The sequence below is a fragment of the Marmota flaviventris genome, chromosome 4, assembly GCF_047511675.1.
Source record: "Marmota flaviventris isolate mMarFla1 chromosome 4, mMarFla1.hap1, whole genome shotgun sequence".
In the NCBI taxonomy this organism is placed as follows: Eukaryota; Metazoa; Chordata; class Mammalia; order Rodentia; family Sciuridae; genus Marmota; species Marmota flaviventris.
The window spans coordinates 70,429,152-70,440,862 of NC_092501.1; positions in this window are offsets into that span (position 1 = coordinate 70,429,152).

Here is an 11,711-nt window from a genome sequence, read left to right on the forward strand (position 1 = left end):
TCAGAAATAACCACAGCTAGGATTATACATGCAGCCAAGATAGTCTTTCTTTTCATTACTTGTTCTGCTTCTCTCTGAAGTGATCTGAGCTCCCTTTTTCTCTATAGATCAACTTCTTCCATATGGCTACTGTCTGCCCCTGCCACTATGGAGGGATTGACTCTCTTTCTCAGGGAATTCTGATTTGTATGCCATTGGCTAGGCTTTGAGGACCATGCCAATAAAGAGTGAATAGGAAATCAAGGTAAAGGAAAAACATGGCAGCTTCCAATGGACCCACAACTGGAATGGGAGCAAGGAGAGTCATTCCTAAAAACAGGGACATATTATTCCAGGGCAAAAAAGGCTACTGGTAATATAAAATAGTAGGTGTACATAATATTCACTGTTGACTTTGAAAATCAAATAGCATTAGATTTACAGGTCTCAAAATGTTTTAGAATGGTCTTTGGTCAAAAAACTTCAAGTTTCTTACTGACCGTATAATTGCCAAATATAAAGTAATAAGTAGTTATGGTCTTTCCAAGCATGTCAATGATATTCCTGGTATTGGTGACCAATCTATTTAAATAACAATATTCTAATAAACTCTAGAATCATTCTATTCATACATTAATTCTAACCTTACCAAAAAGGTTTCTGATTAAATATTTTTATCTCAGAGGTTACAATCTAGCAATTTACAGATTTTATTTCACCTATGACATTTATTGTTTGGCTCACACAGTGGGTATGTGTGTGTGTGTTTAATCTGAATTTGTTTCTTATACTAAAACATCTGGAAATTTCACATAGGAATCTAGATTTCCAGCTTTTCTTTAAAAATCAAATTATTTGGCAGCATCAGGCCCTAATCTCCACATCAACAACAGTAAAGAACTGACTGATGCTGGGGAGGGGCCACACCTCCATCAGCATGACCGGTGCCAGTTCCCCACAGATACTGACCATCTGGGCCTCTATAGGTAGATGAGTTTGTAACCCCTGATTTAAATTATTTCAGTCACTAATCATTATTTTTTTTTCTGAGACAGTATAAGCCAAGTAATTAAGTCATAGTTTCCATTTGTTGTGGCTTGCTGACATAATAGACATAAATAGGGGATTTCCTTTGAGTTAAATAAATAAGAGCCTATTCCACAGGCACATAAAGTTTGCAATTATTTTTCTTTCAGACTCTTATATAAAATATAGGGATATTATAGATGCAACACAGATTCTCTTCACACATACAGGAGTCTCTGTATTTGTTCTCTTTGTCTTTTTTTAAAGTAGGTGACTTTTAATTAGTTCTAACCACTTCCCACTGGAGAATTAACTTATCTTGTTATATAGCCCATAATTTCTTTACCAATTGTTATAAAAAACGTCTTTAGCCTGAAATACTCTTTACAATTTTGGCTGTAAGTTAAGACTATCTGGTTATTATTTTACTATAATCGATTGCAAGACGTTTATGATCTTGCCCTTGTACCTTGGTCAACTCAATGAAGAGTTGCATTCAGTATCACTTCATTTCAGCTCCTTGTGACCCATGAGGCCAAAGTATAGAGCTGTTACAGCCGAGTGACTGCCTGAGGTAGACACTGCTGTGACACCTGGGGCCTTCTCCAACTGTCAACTCTGTTTACACTGCTTCACTCAAGGTCATGTCTCCTCCAAGGGCAGCCCCATCTAAAGAATGACCATTTGAAGTCCTGCTCTCCTGTACAAATCAAGGCATCTAAAGGGCCATCCCAGCCCCAGAACTTGTGGGGCTGCCTGAGACCTTCATTGGGACTGCACCTCAGTTCAATTTCTGCCTAATCCTGCTTCCTGCTATCCCTGACAGATGTTGATCCCAAACACTCCCTAATAAACCCCTTGTTATAGTTTGGATGTGAGGTGTCCCCAAAACTTCCTGTTAATGCAGGAATATACAGTAGTCAAATGATTAGATTATGAGAGTTATAACCTAATCAGTCAAACGTAGTTTGAATGGACTAGGTGGATGGTAATTATAGGCAGAGAGATCATGGCTAGAGAAGGTGGTCACAGAGGTTTTTTCCTGGAAGGGTTGTTCTTCTTGTAGCCCTTTCCTCTTTCTTTCTCTCCCTGTGTTTCCTGACCCCACCATGAGCTGAACAGTTTTCTTCTGCTAAGCCCTTCCCAGTGTACTGCCTCGTCATGGGCCCAGAGCAAAGGACAGCCATCTATGGATGGAGACTTCTGAAATTGTGAACCCTAAATAGACTTTTCCTGTAAGTCATTCTTTTCAAGCATTTTAGACACCGTAATTAAAAGCCGACTAAAACACTTCTGGATGAAACCCAGATAGCAGAGAGAGGGTTCATATTTTGGAGGAGAAACAAATTAGTAAGTAGAAAACTGTTTTGAAAGTCCAGGAGAAAAATGAAAAAGTTTTCATTGATTCTCAGCCAAGGATTCCAGAGGACATAAACCAAGCAACATGGATTGCCCTCTTCCTTTTCCTATTAAAACACTCATGAACCCATAAAAAGGAGATTAAAAAAAAAAAAAGTCATGCTGGCATACAATCTTAGAAATCCTGCTCAGTCATCTACCAGATGTCAAAAAGAATGTCTATATACCAAAGCCTGGTTTGAGAAGCCCAGAGATACAGCAGAGGAGCTTTAAGAGGGGACAGGATGAGTGTGGGCTAATCACACACTGCTAGAGATTATTCTTCCTAGGGTGGGAGGTCAGTTTTGAAGATCTAAAGTCCTATTTCCTAAATTCCAGAGGATCTCTTCCTTATAGATGCAGAATAAAAAAAAAGAAACAAACTACCAGAAAATAGATGACGTGGTTTGCATACCTAGTCCTACAATCCAAGATGCAGAGGAAGGACATTTCCCCACAATCACAGGCATCTGTCAGAGCTGAATGCAACTTTTCTTTTTCCAAGGATAATTAATATTTTAAGAGTGGCATGGGGGGCTGCAGTTATAGCTCAGTGGTAGCGCACTTGCCTAGAATGTGCGAGGCACTGGGTTCAATCCTCAGCACCATATAAATAAAATAAAATGAAGGCATAAAAAATACAATAACATTAAAAAATCCAGTCAATCTGTTTCCAATTTAAAAAAAAGTAGTGGGGAAGAGCCAATGAGACATTATACAATATAAACAGAGCCTGGCATTCAAAATTTCACTCAAATGTTTGGAATAGATTTCTACAGGAAACATAATTAATTTTGGGATGCAAGTAGCACTTAAGATTTAGGAAAATGTGGATCTTTTATCTATTTTAAAAATGAATAAGATAACAAGCACAAACAAGAAGCTGGCTGAGATTAAATCAGAAATCAAAAGAACTATATAAGTTAATGGGATGATTGTTTAAAAACAAACTATAAATACCATCACAGAATTAAATTACCACATTGGCAGGTAAGGAAACTGAAACAGTGATTTGGAGAATAAGCTTGAAAAGACCTCCCAACAATTAGCAGAAAAACTGAGAGACGAAAATATGATCAACATATTTGTGATATGGGCAGAAACTAGAGAATCAACAGTGTGGTAATAGATATTCCTAAAACACTGGCCAGAAAAACCAGATGCAATAAATTAATGTTAGGAGATAACTTTCCCAGAAGAAAGGTGCACGACAGTGTGTGGAAGTCAAGAATCCCTCATAAACCCAGCAAATAAAAAATAACAGGTTTGCCCCCGTGTGCCGCGTCACTGTGTGGGAGTATGACGAGTCAGGACGGCTAAAGGCTATCTTGTTAGGAATTTCCAGCAATACTGGGGTGCTCCGGAACCTGGAGGAAGGATTTCCATCGCACGAGGATCGGCTACGGGGACTCAAACGCGAAAGATTTGTCGCACGGAGGGTAACACTGCTTATTCAGCAAGTCGCCCGGTGGCTAGAGTCTGCAGCGCGTGCTGGGAAACGAGGAGATAGCGGCGCAGGGATACAGCACTGCAGTTTCTGCCAGCCATGCAAGCACCGTACTCAGTGCTGAATTCTGGGTTCGAGACGGGGGAAGGAAGCGGTCCATTTCAGTTCTCCACACCGGTCAGACCACAGAGGAGGCCAGCGGCCACCATCTTGGAGAGCTGACGTCACCATCCCTGTTTTCGACTGACCGCAGCTCATTCAGCCATAGAACAGGTAATTTCAGGCTGCCATTCGCCTGCGGCTTGCAGACAGATTACTCAGGCTCAGTGCTAAATAACCCGCGGAAACTGCTTCTTGGAGCCTGCTCTTATCAGAGCATACCCGGCTCCCGGAACTGCTCTGGCCCAGGGCTAAGGAGCCGCCGCCCGCGCCTGCAGGAAACAAACACAAGCAGTATGAAAAGACAAGGAAAGAAAGGACCACAAGCAATGCAGGTCAACACAACTTTAGAAGAGGTAACAGCTGCAGCAGATGGAATGTCAGATAAAGAATTCAAGATATACATGCTTCAGATGATCTGGAGTATCAAGGAAGACATTAGACAGCAAAATCAGACAATGAAAGATCACTTCGACAATGAATTACGCAAACAAATCCAGGAAGCAAAGGATCAACTATACAGGGAGATAGAGGTTATAAAAAACAAACAAACAGAAATCCTAGAAATGCAGGAAGCAATAAACCAACTTAAAAACTCAATGGAGAATACTACCAGCAGAGCAGAACACTTAGAAGATAGAACATCAGACAATGAAGACAAAGTATTTCAGCTGGAAAAGAACATAGACAGCTCAGCAAGACTGTTAAGAAACCATGATCAGAACATCCAAGAAATATGAGATAACATTAAGAGACCAAACTTAAGAGTCATTGGGATACAGGAAGGTACAGAACTCCAAACCAAAGGAATGAGCAGTCTATTCAATGAAATAATACGAGAAAACTTCCCAGACTTGAAGAATGAGACAGAATCCCAAATCCTAGAAGCCTACAGGACGCTGAATGTGCAAAATCATAAGAGATCCACACCTAGACACATTATAATGAAGATGCCCAACATACAGAATAAGGAGAGAATTTTAAAAGCTACAAGAGAAAGGAAGCAGATTACATTTAGGGGTAAGCCAATCAGGATAACAGCTGATCTTTCAACACAGACTCTAAAAGCTAGAAGATCCTGGAATAACATATTTCAAACACTGAAAGAAAATGGGTTCCAACCAAGAATTGTGTATCCAGCGAAATTAAGCTTCAGGATGGAAGATGAAATTAAAACCTTCCACGATAAACAACAGTTAAAAGAATTTGCAGATAGAAAACCATCTCTTCAAAACATCCTTGGCAAAACATTACAGGAAGAGGAAATGGAAAATAACAATGAAAACCAACAGTGGGAGGTAGGACAGTAAAGGGGGGGGAAAATAATCAAAGAGGAAAACAAACCATGTTTAGTAACATAAATAAACAAATATGGCTGGAAGAACAACCCATATCTCAATAATAACCCTAAATGTTAATGGCTTAAACTCACCAATTAAGAGACACAGGCTAGTAGAATGGATCACAAAACAAGACCCAACAATATGCTGCCTACAGGAGACACATTTGATAGGAAAAGACATACATAGGCTGAAGGTGAAAGGTTGGGAAAAATCATATCACTCATATGGACTTCGGAAACAAGCAGGAGTGTCCATACTCATATCAAATAAAATAGATTTCAAGCCAAAGTTAATCAAAAGGGATAAAGAGGGACACTACATACTGCTTAAGGGAACCATACACCAACAAGACATAACAATCATAAATATATATGCCCCAAACAATGGTGCAGCTATGTTCATCAAACAAACTATTCTCAAGTTCAACAGTCTAATAGACCACCATACAATAATCATGGGAGACTTCAACACACCTCTCTCGCCACTGGACAGATCTTCCAAACAAAAGTTGAATAAGGAAACTATAGAACTCAATAACACAATTAATAACCTAGACTTAATTGACATATATAGAATATACCACCCAACATCAAGCAGTTACACTTTTTTCTCAGCAGCACATGGATCCTTCTCAAAAATAGATCATATATTATGTCACAGGGCAACTCTTAGACAATATAAAGGAGTAGAGATAATACCATGCATCTTATCTGATCATAATGGAATGAAACTGAAAATCAACGATAAAAGAAGGAAGGAAAAAGCATACATCACTTGGAGAATGAACAATAGGTTACTGAATGATCAATGGGTTATAGAAGACATCAAGGAGGAAATTAAAAAATTCTTAGAGATTAATGAAAACACAGACACAACATATCGGAATCTATGGGACACATTGAAAGCAGTTCTAAGAGGAAAATTCATTGCTTGGAGTTCATTCCTTAAAAAAAGAAAAAAACAACAAATAAATGATCTCATACTTCATCTCAAAATCCTAGAAAAAGAAGCGCAAAACAACAGCAAAAGAAGTAGAAGGCAAGAAATAATTAAAATCAGAGCTGAAATTAATGAAATCGAAACAAAAGAAACAATTGAAAAAATTGACAAAACTAAAAGTTGGTTCTTTGAAAAAATAAACAAAATCGACAGACCCTTAGCCATGCTAGCGAAGAGAAGAACAGAGAGAACTCAAATAACTAGCATACGGGATGAAAAAGGCAATATCACAACAGACACTTCAGAAATACAGAAGATAATCAAAAATTATTTTGAATCCTTATACTCCAATAAATTAGAAGATAGTGAAGGCATCGATAAATTTCTTAAGTCATATGATCTGCCCAGATTGAGTCAGGAGGATATAGACAACCTAAACAGACCAATATCAATTGAGGAAATAGAAGAAACCATCAAAAGACTACCAATTAAGAAAAGCCCAGGACCGGATGGGTATACAGCAGAATTTTACAAAACCTTTAAAGAGGAACTACTACCAATACTTCTCAAGCTACTTCAGGAAATAGAAAAAGAGGGAGAACTTCCAAATTCATTCTACGAGGCCAACATCACCCTGATACCTAAACCAGACAAAGACACTTCAAAGAAAGAAAACTACAGACCAATATCTCTAATGAACCTAGATGCAAAAATCCTCAATAAAATTCTGGCGAATCGGATACAAAAACATATCAAAAAAATTGTGCACCATGATCAAGTAGGATTCATCCCTGGGATGCAAGGCTGGTTCAATATACGGAAATCAATAAATGTTATTCGCCACATCAATAGACTTAAAAATAAGAACCATATGATCATCTCGATAGATGCGGAAAAAGCATTCGACATCATTTTAGTAGATATCTGAGTAATGGATGTGTGTTTTTAATAAAATATTTTAATAAAAAAAAAAGCATTTGACAAAGTACAGCATCCTTTTATGTTCAAAACTCTAGAAAAACTAGGGATAACAGGAACATACCTCAATATTGTAAAAGCAATCTATGCTAAGCCTCAGGCTAGCATCATTCTGAATGGAGAAAAATTGAAGGCATTCCCTCTAAAATCTGGAACAAGACAGGGATGCCCTCTCTCTCCACTTCTGTTCTCGAAACACTGGCCAGAGCAATTAGACAGACGAAAGAAATTAAAGGCATAAAAATAGGAAAAGAAGAACTTAAATTATCACTATTTGCAGATGACATGATTCTATACCTAGCAGACCCAAAAGGGTCTACAAAGAAACGATTAGAGCTAATAAATGAATTCAGCAATGTGGCAGGATATAAAATCAACACGCATAAATCAAAGGCATTCCTGTATATCAGTGACAAATCCTCTGAAATGGAAATGAGGACAACCACTCCATTCACAATATCTTCAAAAAAAAAAAAAATACTTGGGAATCAACCTAACAAAAGAGGTGAAAGACTTATACAATGAAAACTACAGAACCCTAAAGAGAGAAATAGAAGAAGATCTTAGAAGATGGAAAAATATACCCTGTTCATGGATAGGCAGAACTAACATCATCAAAATGGCGATAGTACCAAAAGTTCTCTATAGGTTTAATGCAATGCCAATCAAAATCCTAACGGCATTTCTTGTAGAAATAGATAAAGCAATCATGAAATTCATATGGAAAAATAAAAGACCCAGAATAGCAAAAACAACTCTAAGCAGGAAGTGTGAATCAGGCGGTATAGCTATACCAGACCTCAAACTATACTATAGAGCAATAGTAACAAAAACAGCATGGTACTGGTACCAAAACAGGCGGGTGGACCAATGGTACAGAATAGAGGACATAGAAACCAATCCACAAAACTGCAACTATCTTATATTTGATAAAGGGGCTAAAAGCATGAAATGGAGGAAGGATAGCATCTTCAACAAATGGTGCTGGGAAAACTGGAAATCCATATGCAACAAAATGAAACTGAATCCCTTTCTCTCGCCATGCACAAAAGTTAACTCAAAATGGATCAAGGAGCTTGATATCAAATCAGAGACACGGCGTCTGATACAAGAAAAAGTTGGCTATGATCTACATACTGTGGGGCCGGGCTCCAAATTCCTCAATAGGATACCCATAGCACAAGAGTTAATAACTAGAATCAACAAATGGGACTTACTCAAACTAAAAAGTTTTTTCTCAGCAAAAGAAACAATAAGAGAGGTAAATAGGGAGCCTACATTCTGGGAACAAATCTTTACTCCTCACACTTCAGATAGAGCCCTAATATCCAGAGTATACAAAGAACTCAAAAAATTAGACAATAAGAGAACAAACAACCCAATCAACAAATGGGCCAAGGACCTGAACAGACACTTCTCAGAGGAGGACATACAGTCAATCAACAAGTACATGAAAAAATGCTCACCATCTCTAGCTGTCAGAGAAATGCAAATCAAAACCACCCTAAGATACCATCTCACTCCAGTAAGATTGGCAGCCATTATGAAGTCAAACAACAACAAGTGCTGGCGAGGATGTGGGGAAAAGGGTACACTTGTACATTGCTGGTGGGACTGCAAATTGGTGCAGCCAATTTGGAAAGCAGTATGGAAATTTCTTGGAAAGCTGGGAATGGAGCCACCATTTGACCCAGCTATTCCCCTTCTCGGTCTATTCCCTAAAGACCTAAAAAGAGCATGCTACAGGGACACCGCTACATCGATGTTCACAGCAGCACAATTCACAATAGCAAGACTGTGGAACCAACCTAGATGCCCTTCAATAGACGAATGGATTAAAAAAAATGTGGCATTTATACACAATGGAGTATTACTCTGCATTAAAAAATGACAAAATCATAGAATTTGCAGGGAAATGGATGGCATTAGAGCAGATTATGCTAAGTGAAGCTAGCCAGTCCCTAAAAAACAAATGCCAAATGTCTTCTTTGATATAAGGAGAGTAACTAAGAACAGAGTAGGGACAAAGAGCAGGAGAAGAAGATTAACATTAAACAGGGATGAGAGGTGGGAGGGAAAGGGAGAGATAAGGGAAATTGCATGGAAATGGAAGGAGACCCTCAGGGTTATACAAAAGTACATACAAGAGGAAGTGAGGGAAAAGGAAAAAATTATACAAGGGGGAGAAATGAATGACAGTAGAGGGGTTAGAGAGAGAAGAGGGGAGGGGAGGGGAGGGGAGGGGGGATAGTAGAGGATAGGAAAGACAGCAGAACACAACAGACACTAGTATGGCAATATGTAAATCAATGGATGTGTAACTGATGTAATTCTGCAATCTGTATATGGGGTAAAAATGGGAGTTCATAACCCACTTGAATCAAAGTGTGAAATATGATATATCAAGAAATTTGTAATGTTTTGAACAACCAACAATAAAAAATTTAATAAATAAATAAATAAATAAATAACAATAAAAGTAAATAAAAAGGACTGGGGATGTAGCTCAGTGGTAAAGCTCCCAGGTTCAATCCCAAGTATATTAAAAAAATTACATTACTGATCTCAAATAGGGAAAAGAGAACTTGAGATATATTGTTAGCTAGAAGTTGACATGTCAGTATCCAAAATTAATGTTCCACCCTTCTATTTCAAGTGAACTTGACAAACACTTACTAAACTTCTACTAGGTTCCACGTTCTACTTAATGGAGTTTTCAAGAACAATCACAATGCATTTATCATCTTCAAATAGTTTTTTTTTTCTTTTATCCTTTAGACTGAGTGAGATTGAAACTTTGTTCTAGCATTACCAAGTTCTGTTAATAGGCAGTTATTTTTCCTTGAAAAACTTGAGTGTTGATGAGAATACCCTGAATAAAATCATGATCTGGAAAAAAAAAATAACAGGAAAAAAATGAACACCTAGACATAACCTGTTACTTTGATTTTAAAGTGTTTTATGTATGGAAGAGACAGCTGATCTACAAAAGAAAAAAAAACACAGGCATAATATGAAACATTCTTGGGATCATGGATGGGAAGGGTTGCAGAAGGAACAACACAGACGTTAACATTTTGGTTATTACAGTAATTCCTGGTCAAAGCAGGTCCTGGTTCTAGGACTCAAGTTGTACCTGATGTCTCTAATAACTCCTTCAACTTCTTTAACTTGCTTACCCCTACCTCTGTGTCCTGCGAAGAATGACTTTCCATTGATACTGTTGTCAAGCAGTGCACATTAACGCTTCATATTTTGTGTTCAGTAACAACAATTCCATCCTTGAATTGACCACTCTAAACTCCACTGTTTTCTCACCTTTGAGAAAACCAATTGGTTAGAGCATCTGCAGAGTGACCCCCACTGCCACCAATTTGTGGCATTAGTTTCTTTTCTTTTTTTTTCTTGGTACTAGCGATTGAACTCAGGGGTATTAAACCATTGAGCCACATCCTCAGCCCTATGTTTGTATTTTATTTAGAGACAGGGTCTCATTGGGTTGCCTAGTGCCTCGCTTTTGTTGAGGCTGGCTTTGAATTCTCAATACTCTTGCCTTCACCTCCTGAACCACCGCGATTTCAGGCGTGTGTCCCGCTAGTTTCTTATTATTAATCAAACAATTAGTACAAGCTGGGTGCCTAAAAATAATTCACATTTATTATCTTACAGTTCCGGAGGCCAGAGTCTGCAATTAGAAGCTTGAGTGCATGCCATTATTTTGTTGCCAGTGTACCTTTGCGATAGATTTCTAGAAGTAGAATTGCTGGGACAAAGGCTATACAATATTGCCAGTAATTGACAAACTCTCCTGCATTGAGTTATTTTGCATTTCTGCCAGCAGTGTTTCAGAGTGTCTTCTTGTAGCCTTGCCCATGAAATACGTTGTTAAACTTTTGCATTTTTTGCCATCTGATGGATAAGAAGTGATATCTCAGGATATCTTTAATTTCTTATTTTGAATGAGGCTGAGAGTTTCTTCATGTTTAAGGATCCATAGAAATAACTTTAAATTCAAATATATTTGTTCCTGATGCAAAATGTTCTTACTTTTAAAGTTAAAGAGAAGAGGATGAGTATGATTAGATATGCAATTAGTTTGTATCAAGGCAAAGATTGTGGCCAGAAATGTTTCTTAAAGAAACTTCCATGAAGCTTTGTTTGAAAGATTACATGGAGAATAAGATATCCATCAGATTTTTACCTGGATCATTATAGTTTTCTTATATTAGCATGCCCTCACAAAAGCTCCCATCTTTAGCTGTGCATTAGATTTGCTACAGAATTTTTAAAGAACAACAAAAGAGAGAGAGAGAGAGAGAGAGAGAGAGAGAGAGAGAGAGAGAGAGAGGAAAAAAAGAAAGAAAGAAAAAGAAAGAGAAAAAAAGAAAGAAAGAGAAAAAGCAAAAGCCTGGGCTTCACATGTCCATCGCTGGATATCTGTG